Genomic DNA, 9,196 nt, shown 5'->3' with positions numbered 1-9,196 from the left:
GTGAATTTATACCAGAAACCATGAAATACTACTCAGTCATCAAAGGAACAAAATATTAATTAATGCAATCATTTGGATGTATTTTTAGGAAATTTTGTCGAGTGAATAAAAGTCAATTATATACATTATGTACAACAGTACAAGTAAAAGTAGGCAAATATGAGTAAGATTGATAGATTATCAATATCAATATCTTGGATATGATATTATAGATATTATATTATAGCTTTCAAAGTGTTACAATTTGGAGAATCTGGACCAAGTGTACAAGAGAACTCTTTCTCTGTATTATTTCTTATAAATTGACATGAATATACAACTTCAGTTTAAAATATGCAATATGCAAATATATTATACCTATTAAGACTTTAATATAATAAAATATATTATACCTGTTAAGATTTTAATATAATAAAATTTATTATACCTGTTAAAACTTTCTACTATATTGTAGAGTATACAATATTTAGATTTCACAGAACCAAAAGTAAGGAAAGAAAACAGCAAGTTTAAGGGAAAGTACATTTAATAGAGAAATAAACAGGTCAAAAATCAGGGAACTACACAATAATTAATGTATCACTCATCCATTCACAGGATTTGCTTAGTATCTGGCTACTTGTTTTTCATTATTTTAAAAAACATATATCTAAACAAAATAGAAGTAGTCATGAGAACTCAGAAGAACAAAAATGTGTTGACAACTGTTTCATCAGAACACTCAAAATAGAATAAAAATATAGCTTGACAAATTCTAAACTACTAGTATGAAGAAGTCTGTGTCCTAGTTTAAGAGAAAGTGTTTTTAATAGAAAGTAGCACAAATAACAAAAAATCTGGGCAATGATCTTGGAATATAGAAGAAAAAACATCACAATAATATTTAATAAATGAAAATAATGTATATGGTAAATATAAACTTCATCTGTAAAGGCTGTGAAAAACTGAGAAGTTGATTTCATCCCCTACGGAATAAATAAGAAATTGATAGAGGTCAACTAGTGGGAACTTCTGAAGGTTTGTTTGTAGTGGGAATATTGGAAACAACGTTAGTGTGTCCTATGAGATTGAAAATATATAATAAGCATGAGCTTTTGTAGGAAAATAACAAAAGATGCATTTTAAAATAATTGCAGTTTGTTCTTCAAACAAACTTAGAGGTGATCCCGAACTTTATGAATTCAGCCTGCATGCCTTCTCCTGAGCATTCTTGAAGATTCGTGACTTAAATTTGTGTAAATCTAATTATGTTGTTATTTCCCAAGCCAATATGAACCAAACAGACAATTTTAGACCTAAAATTGGTAATCACTATGTAATTTCATAAGAATAATTCCATTTTTGAAATTATTCAAGTATTAAAGTATTTCTAAATTTAAATATTAGAATGCTGTTTGATCACTGACCTAATACATACTTAGCATCAATTTTTTGCATGCATTGAACTTTAATATGAGAAATGAAGCACCCTAACATTTCAGTGTTACATCTGGGCAACAAAAGCCCTATTATTTTCCCCTCATAACTTTCAAACAGTTGCTACTTACTGTCTTTGTATCACCATTGATATATACAGAAAATTAATCAGGCTTACGTTCACAGAGGTTAAATAATTTTCTCAGGAAAAAGTCACAATTAAAAGCAGAATCTTGAAACAGAAAACAGACTCTTTGCCACGTAAATGTCTTCTCCAGTTTACCACATTTTCTACCACTTATCTGTTATATCTAGATGTCAAAGTCATAAAATAAGTTCTGAGTATAATTTCCATGAAAAATTGGTTTTGTTCTTATTTTAGCTTTATGCTTTATATATGTAAGTTGTGAAATTGTATATGTATATTTATTTATAATATTTATAATTATTATATAATACTATATATGATATATTACAATATTATTTTATATATTAAATATTTATATAAATATAATATTTATAATACTTAAATGAATAAGTTGTATATAAATATATATTCATCTAATAATTTTGAAATAATAGTTTTACAAACTACTTGATTCTGTTCCAGTTTACTTTACTGCATCTTTTCATTAACTTCTGACAAACAACGATGATCAACAATGATTACTTTTTAGTGCCTCCAATTTATAGTTTGGCTAATTTAATTATAGAAAGGTTAATTGACACAGCATGTGTGTAAGCCTAGGCCCCAATCCAGAGCTCTTAGCCTAGGTATCACATCTCACCTATATTCAATGTTTACTAAATGGCAGGTACTTTCAACATGCACAAATTACAGTATTTAAAGATTAAAGCAAAATATAAAATAAATATATGTCCAAAATAATGGGATAATACATCATTACTTAGAGAAAGTTAAGGGCTACTCAGTATAGGTACATAACTAAAGTCTAAATTTGGGGTGATATTTTTGGAGGACAATTTAGGAAAAAATAAATGTCAACTGCAAAGACCTGAAGAATGTTCCAGTGTGGCAGCAAAAAGTAGAACTAGAGTATAGAATTAGGAGAAGGACAAGGAATGTTGGCTGCATGTTTTAGCAAGGACAAATTCTAAACCATTTCCTCTTTCATAATAAAGAATGCATATTTTGTCTCAGACGATTTTTAAGGACTTAAAAAAGTGGTGTAATGATAAAATTTTGTTTTTGTATCAAACACTGACTTTTCTGGGAGCAGAGTTTGGGAAGGCGTAAGACCATGCCATAAATTATTATAATAATCTAGGTTAAAATACTACTTATGGAAGAACTGAAATATTGGTAATTGAAAAATGGAAAATTGAGAAATTATATATGATATATATTTATTATATATTATATACTGTATATTAATATTATATATTACACTTTATAAATATAATATATTAGATATATAATACCTCAGTGGGACTAAATTAGCCCAGAAGTTTTCGACCAAGGGAATGGGTAATCATGTTATTCACTGAACCAAAGAACACACAATATGATCCAAATTTAGTAATAATCTAATGAATTGCCTTTTAGTTCTTTGAGTTAGATATTCCTGTGTGATGTTCAAGAGAAGAAAAAAATGCCTTGTGTTTAATTGGATAAATACACATAAAATTTAAGGGCAAAATGTGAAGACATTTTAGATACATCAGGAAGAATGGAAAAGAATGGAGGATGTGACCTCTGAGGTATATGGAACTTGAAAACAGAAAATGCTCAAGTACACAATCCTGAGGAACTGGAATATTTTAGCTTGTGAAACAGGGTCACTGTGCACTGGTTACCAACATCTGAGTCTGGCGAGACAGAATAGCCCCACACCACAAGTTACATGAAGGAGGCTTATTATTTACAGAAATGCAGAAAGGGACAACAGAAGCTTATGATTCACGGCAAGCTGGGCCCCCAAGGCTCAGGAAGTTATCTGGGGTGGATGATGTCTCATCTGTGTGTGCCCCACTTACACCACAGCTAAAGAATCCTGAAAAGCAGGCATCCGTGAATTTGATACCACAAGGCTATGGACATCCCTGAGCTAAAGTGTTCAATGGCATCCTGTTTCTACATAGGGACTATAACAGAGCTTGAGCTATTTCATCCAACTCTTTCTTAAGATGTTGCATTCCCAGCACATTCTAGTTATTTTTGAGAACTATAAGTGAGAAAAGTGAGAAAACTGGGTTGCCCAAGGCCACTCAGAGAACTGCCCTGCAAGGGGTAAGAAGAGAACAGTAACTTTAAATCAAAATAATAATAATCCCAAAGTGATTGAAAGAAACAACAGTAATAATACTACAACTATTAATAGTAGTAACAATGAAACTCTGGTTAAGTTATATGTCAGATACAGGTTTAAGTGATTTAATTTTTCAAAAAAAAAAAGCTTTTTTCCTATGCTATCCTTGCATTAACTTATTTACTCCACAGAGAAGCCCAGGACGTATGCTATTGTATTTTCTTTAATTTCTAAATGAGAAAACTGTAGAGAAGAGAGGTTAAGACATTTCTAATATCATAACAGTGAGGAATTGATAAAATCTGCATTTACGTCCTGTTCATCAGTCTCCAGAGATAACATTCTTCCCTGTTAGAAGAAAATGCTTAAAGCAGAGTGTGTTGTCACTGAAGGCAAGGAAAGAGAGTCTTCAGAGATGAAGGAAAGAAAAAGATGTGTCTATGTTGCAGAGATGATAGGACAGGAAATGAAATGTCACCATTGGAATCATCAATAATGGTGTCATTGGTGACCTAAGAAAGGGCAATCAATGGGAGTTCAGGTATCAGCTTATGAAGTGAGAATGAGGAAAGGGGTGTGTGTGTGTGTGTGTGTGTGTGTGTGTGTGTGTAGGGGGGTGATATAAGACTACAGAATTTGTTATACTTTAAATGATGATAGAAGAAGGGACTTCTAAAAGGGATAGTTTAAAGACAGCTTAATCAATGGAATGATTGATGGATTTAGGACTCTCAGGAGTTTGAATAGGATAATACTGGAACAAAGTTGGTAGGACTAACCATATAGAGAAAAAAAGCATATATACCTTGTTCATTGTAATAAATCTAAATGTTGGCTCTTGTAGGAGAGTTCAAGATCACCTCCACCCCACCCCCACTCCTTCTTAGTCCTTAGTGGATTTTTAGCTATATTTAGAAATGAAATTAACACCAATAAGATTAACAAGAGAAAAGTATACAAATTTTACTAGTTTTACATGTTTATGGGGAACTTCACAAAAGTGCAAAGTTCAAAGAAGTGGCCGAAGCAAGATGCTTTTGTATTTTCTAGGCAAAGAACAATAGAGAAGACATGACAAGACAAAGAAAATCTGGCTAAGGGCAGTATATTTTCCAGGGAAGTCACTAGGAGATACATGGTTGGGGTTATAAAACTAATGGAAGATAAGGTTTGCCTCATTAAGAATTTTTATTCAGGTCCACTGGAGCCTCTAATTCCAAGTCCCTGTTGATAAAGACTATTTTCGTGCCCGGGTAATACAAAGGTACCCCTCCCAGAGGAATATTTATGGCTTGCTGCATTCAGGGAGAGAGGTCAGCTAGCTTTTTCTGAAATTACATCTTTTCCAACATTTTCAACTCCAAATAATCAATATATCAATCTGGCATGTTTTGGGATGTCACATTCTTCCATCTTTCACCAAAACAACAAATACTATATACATAATGAAATTTCAAAGAAATGCTAAATATTTTATTTTAAAATTAATAGACTGTTATTGAATTAACAAAAAGTATCCAATGTTTATGTCTTAATATGGTGTTACAATGACTTTTCCTAATTAAAAACGTGCATTTTTCTACTCTGCTCTGATTGGGTTGAAATATACTGTACGCTGGCCAAGCATGGTGGCTTACACTTGTAACCTGTAATCCCAGCACTTTGGAAGGCCAAGGCAGATGGATTACTTAAGACCAGGAGTTGAAGAAACCTGGCCAACATGGTGAAACCCGGTCTCTGGTAAAAATACAAAAATTAGCTGGGTGTGGTGGTGCAAGCTTGTAATCCCAGCTACTAGCGTGGTTGAGACACAAGAATCACTTGAATCCAGGAGGGAGAGGTGGCAGTGTGCCAAGATCACACTGCTACACTCCAGCCTGGGCGACAGAGTGATACTCTGTCTCAAAAAAAAAAAAAAAAAAAAAAAAAAAAAAAGAAAAGAAATACCGTATGCTGAATTGTGTCAATTTATTTAAGGAATTTGTTCAAGTCAGAGAAAAGCACTTCAGAGACTGGGTGTAAGGAGAATTAGGTTAAACAACAGAAGTCTATTAGTGACTGGATAAGCTTACACAAGTAATAAAGCTATCAATTAAATAAATAAACTTTATGAGAATGTATTTAATTGATTTTATAATAAAGAATTGTTCTGAGATTGCATATTATAGTCTTAGTGATAATCAACTTTAATGATACATCAACTAGCTTATCATTTGTTCATAAGCAGATGAATTTAGAATTTAATTTAGGTTCTCTAAATGAGCAGTTTGAACAATTCTCCATATTGTTTGCTATAAAATAGCCAGGGCGAGAAAATTGATGCTAAAATGAAAACCTTTAACTGTGTTCTTAAGGTAAATTTACTATTTTCTCAAAACTCAGAAAACATAACTACATGAACACAAGTGCCTTATATGTTATTAAACAACAGGACAACTTATTGGGCTATTGAAAGAAAACTATCAACCTGAGAGGCTGAAGCAATCTCAGCAATAAACTACAAAGTTTTCATTTTATGTACAAAGTTACTGGTCTTCGGTATCTTCATAGTTATAATAAAACTGGTTGAATGATTTAAAAAAGTTGAGACTCATATATGTATTGTAATTAAGGAAGTGAAATTCCGATATCCATGCTTTTCTGAAAAAGTATATCATAGCAACTATTTATATTTGATTATTTATTTATAACCATGGTTCCAACCATAGTAGCTGCAAATGATGACTTATTCTGCTGACTTCAAGAATGGTAGAGTTTATTACAGTTTGATTAATATTAAAAGGAGTGCTATGGCTGTCCTTAGGATATGATATGTTTTCCAAAATTTTTACCTTTGGAAATATAACAAATAATATATAGTCCATGGCAACATCTATAATGAAGCTCTATAAATTCATGTTTTCATTTCTTAGAGACTATAACACCCCCCAAATTTAAATATTTTCAATAATTTATCTATAAGAACTACTAACTATAGAAACATAAATATAATATTAAAATCACAAAGAAAGTAGTATATTATAGGTTTTGTTATAGCTTTATTTTTGTCATGAATATATTAATTGGTGTTTTTATACAGATGCTGTTATCTCTTGGAGCAGCAAAGAAACATATTAGTACATATTTTAAAGGTAACTTTTCAATCATTACTGTCATTAGACTGAGATATATCTATATCTATATATCTATATCTATGTTTCTTCATATATATGAAGAACAATTCATATATTATATATATAATTCTATAAATAGAAAAGAAATAAAACATTGGGCTAATTTGCAATAGTTTTCCTCTCAGTAAACAATCAGAATTATTCATGATAGCTTCAATTTAAAATATTTTTGAAAAACTCATAAGAAGCAGTAGTGTGTTCTCACTGGATTGCGAAATTTCACTCCTTTGAACTAGACTAGCCATATCTCTCCAGAAGTTATATTATAAGCTTTGTGATCTTTTGAAAGATGTGTGATAGAAAACTGTTGTTCTGTTGAGATGTAGATAAATAAAGTATAAACAAATAATTGAAGAGTTTTGGACAGCTGGGTGTCTGTAGCAATTGAAGCAAAAGAAGTCACACTGTGAAGCTTTGAAGAACTAAAGCATCTTGTTCACATAAGTTGACAGCGTAATGAAGAGGACAGAATAAGATAATACATATATTATCATGAGTACTTGTCGGTGATACATGATTCAGTAAACTGGAATTTATATTTATATTATTTATATGGATTATTGGTAAGTGCCTTTTGATTCTATTGCAAACAATTTAGAAAAATTCAAGACAGGCCTAGAAGACAAATAACACTGTCATATGCATCATTTTAAAAACCTTTGACTGTTATTGAGTATTAAGCTTTCAAACCCTCTTTCTTTGAACATCTTCTTTCCTCTATAAAACCAGGAAATAGAAACAGGAATTTAAATCATTTGTCCTTCAGTCATATCACAATATCGTAATCCTCACCCTGCAATAACCTTAATGTGGCATCATTGAGGGAGAATGGTTTTGAATAGTCATATTCTATTATTTCAAATATTCTTTTTCTTTCACCTACAAAAATCGTATGATAAATGCATTTGTAATGTGCCTGTGAAGACGGATTTATTTATCTAAAAATCTGTATCATTATGATAAATTAGATCATATAATACTCTATTTCACTTCCAATATAGGATGCCATATGAAGAACAATTCTGAGACTCAGAAATCTGTGTATCTTTGGATGAGATAAATACCTTGCAAAATACATTTATAAACTTGTATGCTGTGGGCATATTTTGTGTTCATATTCACATGTGTGTGCACATGTGTGGGTGTGTGAATATTATCCAATATATATTTTTATTTATGAATAATTGCCCTCATTACATATTATTTATGTATTCTCCAACATAAGCATACACATCAATATATACATGCATTATATATCTTCTCATATATATTCTTTATATATACACACACTATATATTTTATAATATATATCCTCTAGTGTAAAGGCTTATGTGTATATATACACACAGACCCACTGGGTGTGAGTGCACGCATGTGTGTGTGGGAAGAGAGAAAGAAAATGAAAAATACTACATTTTCCTCAAACCAAACCACTCTAGCCATTGAAGATTCCCAAGAATATTCAATAACAACTGCTATTAAATTTTAAATAAGAAAATATTGTATATTTAATTTATAAAAAGAATAGGAATAACTTGCACATTGTGGCTGAAAATATCTTATTGTGAGAAAGCTGTATATAATTAAACTGTTGAGGGTATAATAGATGTGATGGATATATAGGTATTCATTGTAAAAATATTTTAGCTACTTTGGGTGCTTGAAAAGGTAATAAAATGTTGGGAAAGATGTGCAATAAAAACAAGTGTATAGCTCAATGTATTTTTACAAAGTCAATATATTAATATAACCAGCTCCCAAATGAAAGCAGAAAACTTTACCAGAATGACAAAAGTCCATTCTACTCACTTCCAGTAACCAAATTCCTCAATGTCAACTTCCTAATGACAAAATTAATTGTTATTGTTTCTACACTTTATATAAATGGGATCACACACGTGATTTACTCTTTGTGTCTGGATTCTTTATCTCAATATTATGTCTGTGAAGTTCATCCATATTGTAACAGGTAATTTATAGTTTGTGGCTGAATACAGTAGGACTTATTTATTCACTCATCTGTTGATCAAAGTTTGGATTCTATCTAGTTTTTAGCTATTATATAGAGAGCTGTCATAAATACTATTTCACAAGTGTGTGTGCCTGTGAATATGTGCGTGCATATATGTTGAATATTGATAGACACTGAGATGCACCCATCCAGACTCAGATAGAAAGTGCTGCTAGTTTTAAAGTTTTTGGTCAGCAAGCAACCACCAACTAGCAGCCCCTTCAGAATCAGCCCCAGGTACAGACAGTGGCTTTGTCTGTGGTCACAGCCTTGCTGGAGACTCTGCATCTGGTTACTGAGCGAGGATAGGTAAGGATATAGAGGCT

The sequence above is a fragment of the Pan paniscus genome, chromosome 3 (genome assembly GCF_029289425.2).
Source record: "Pan paniscus chromosome 3, NHGRI_mPanPan1-v2.0_pri, whole genome shotgun sequence".
NCBI lineage: Eukaryota > Metazoa > Chordata > Mammalia > Primates > Hominidae > Pan > Pan paniscus.
Note: the sequence above shows the minus strand (reverse complement) of the source record.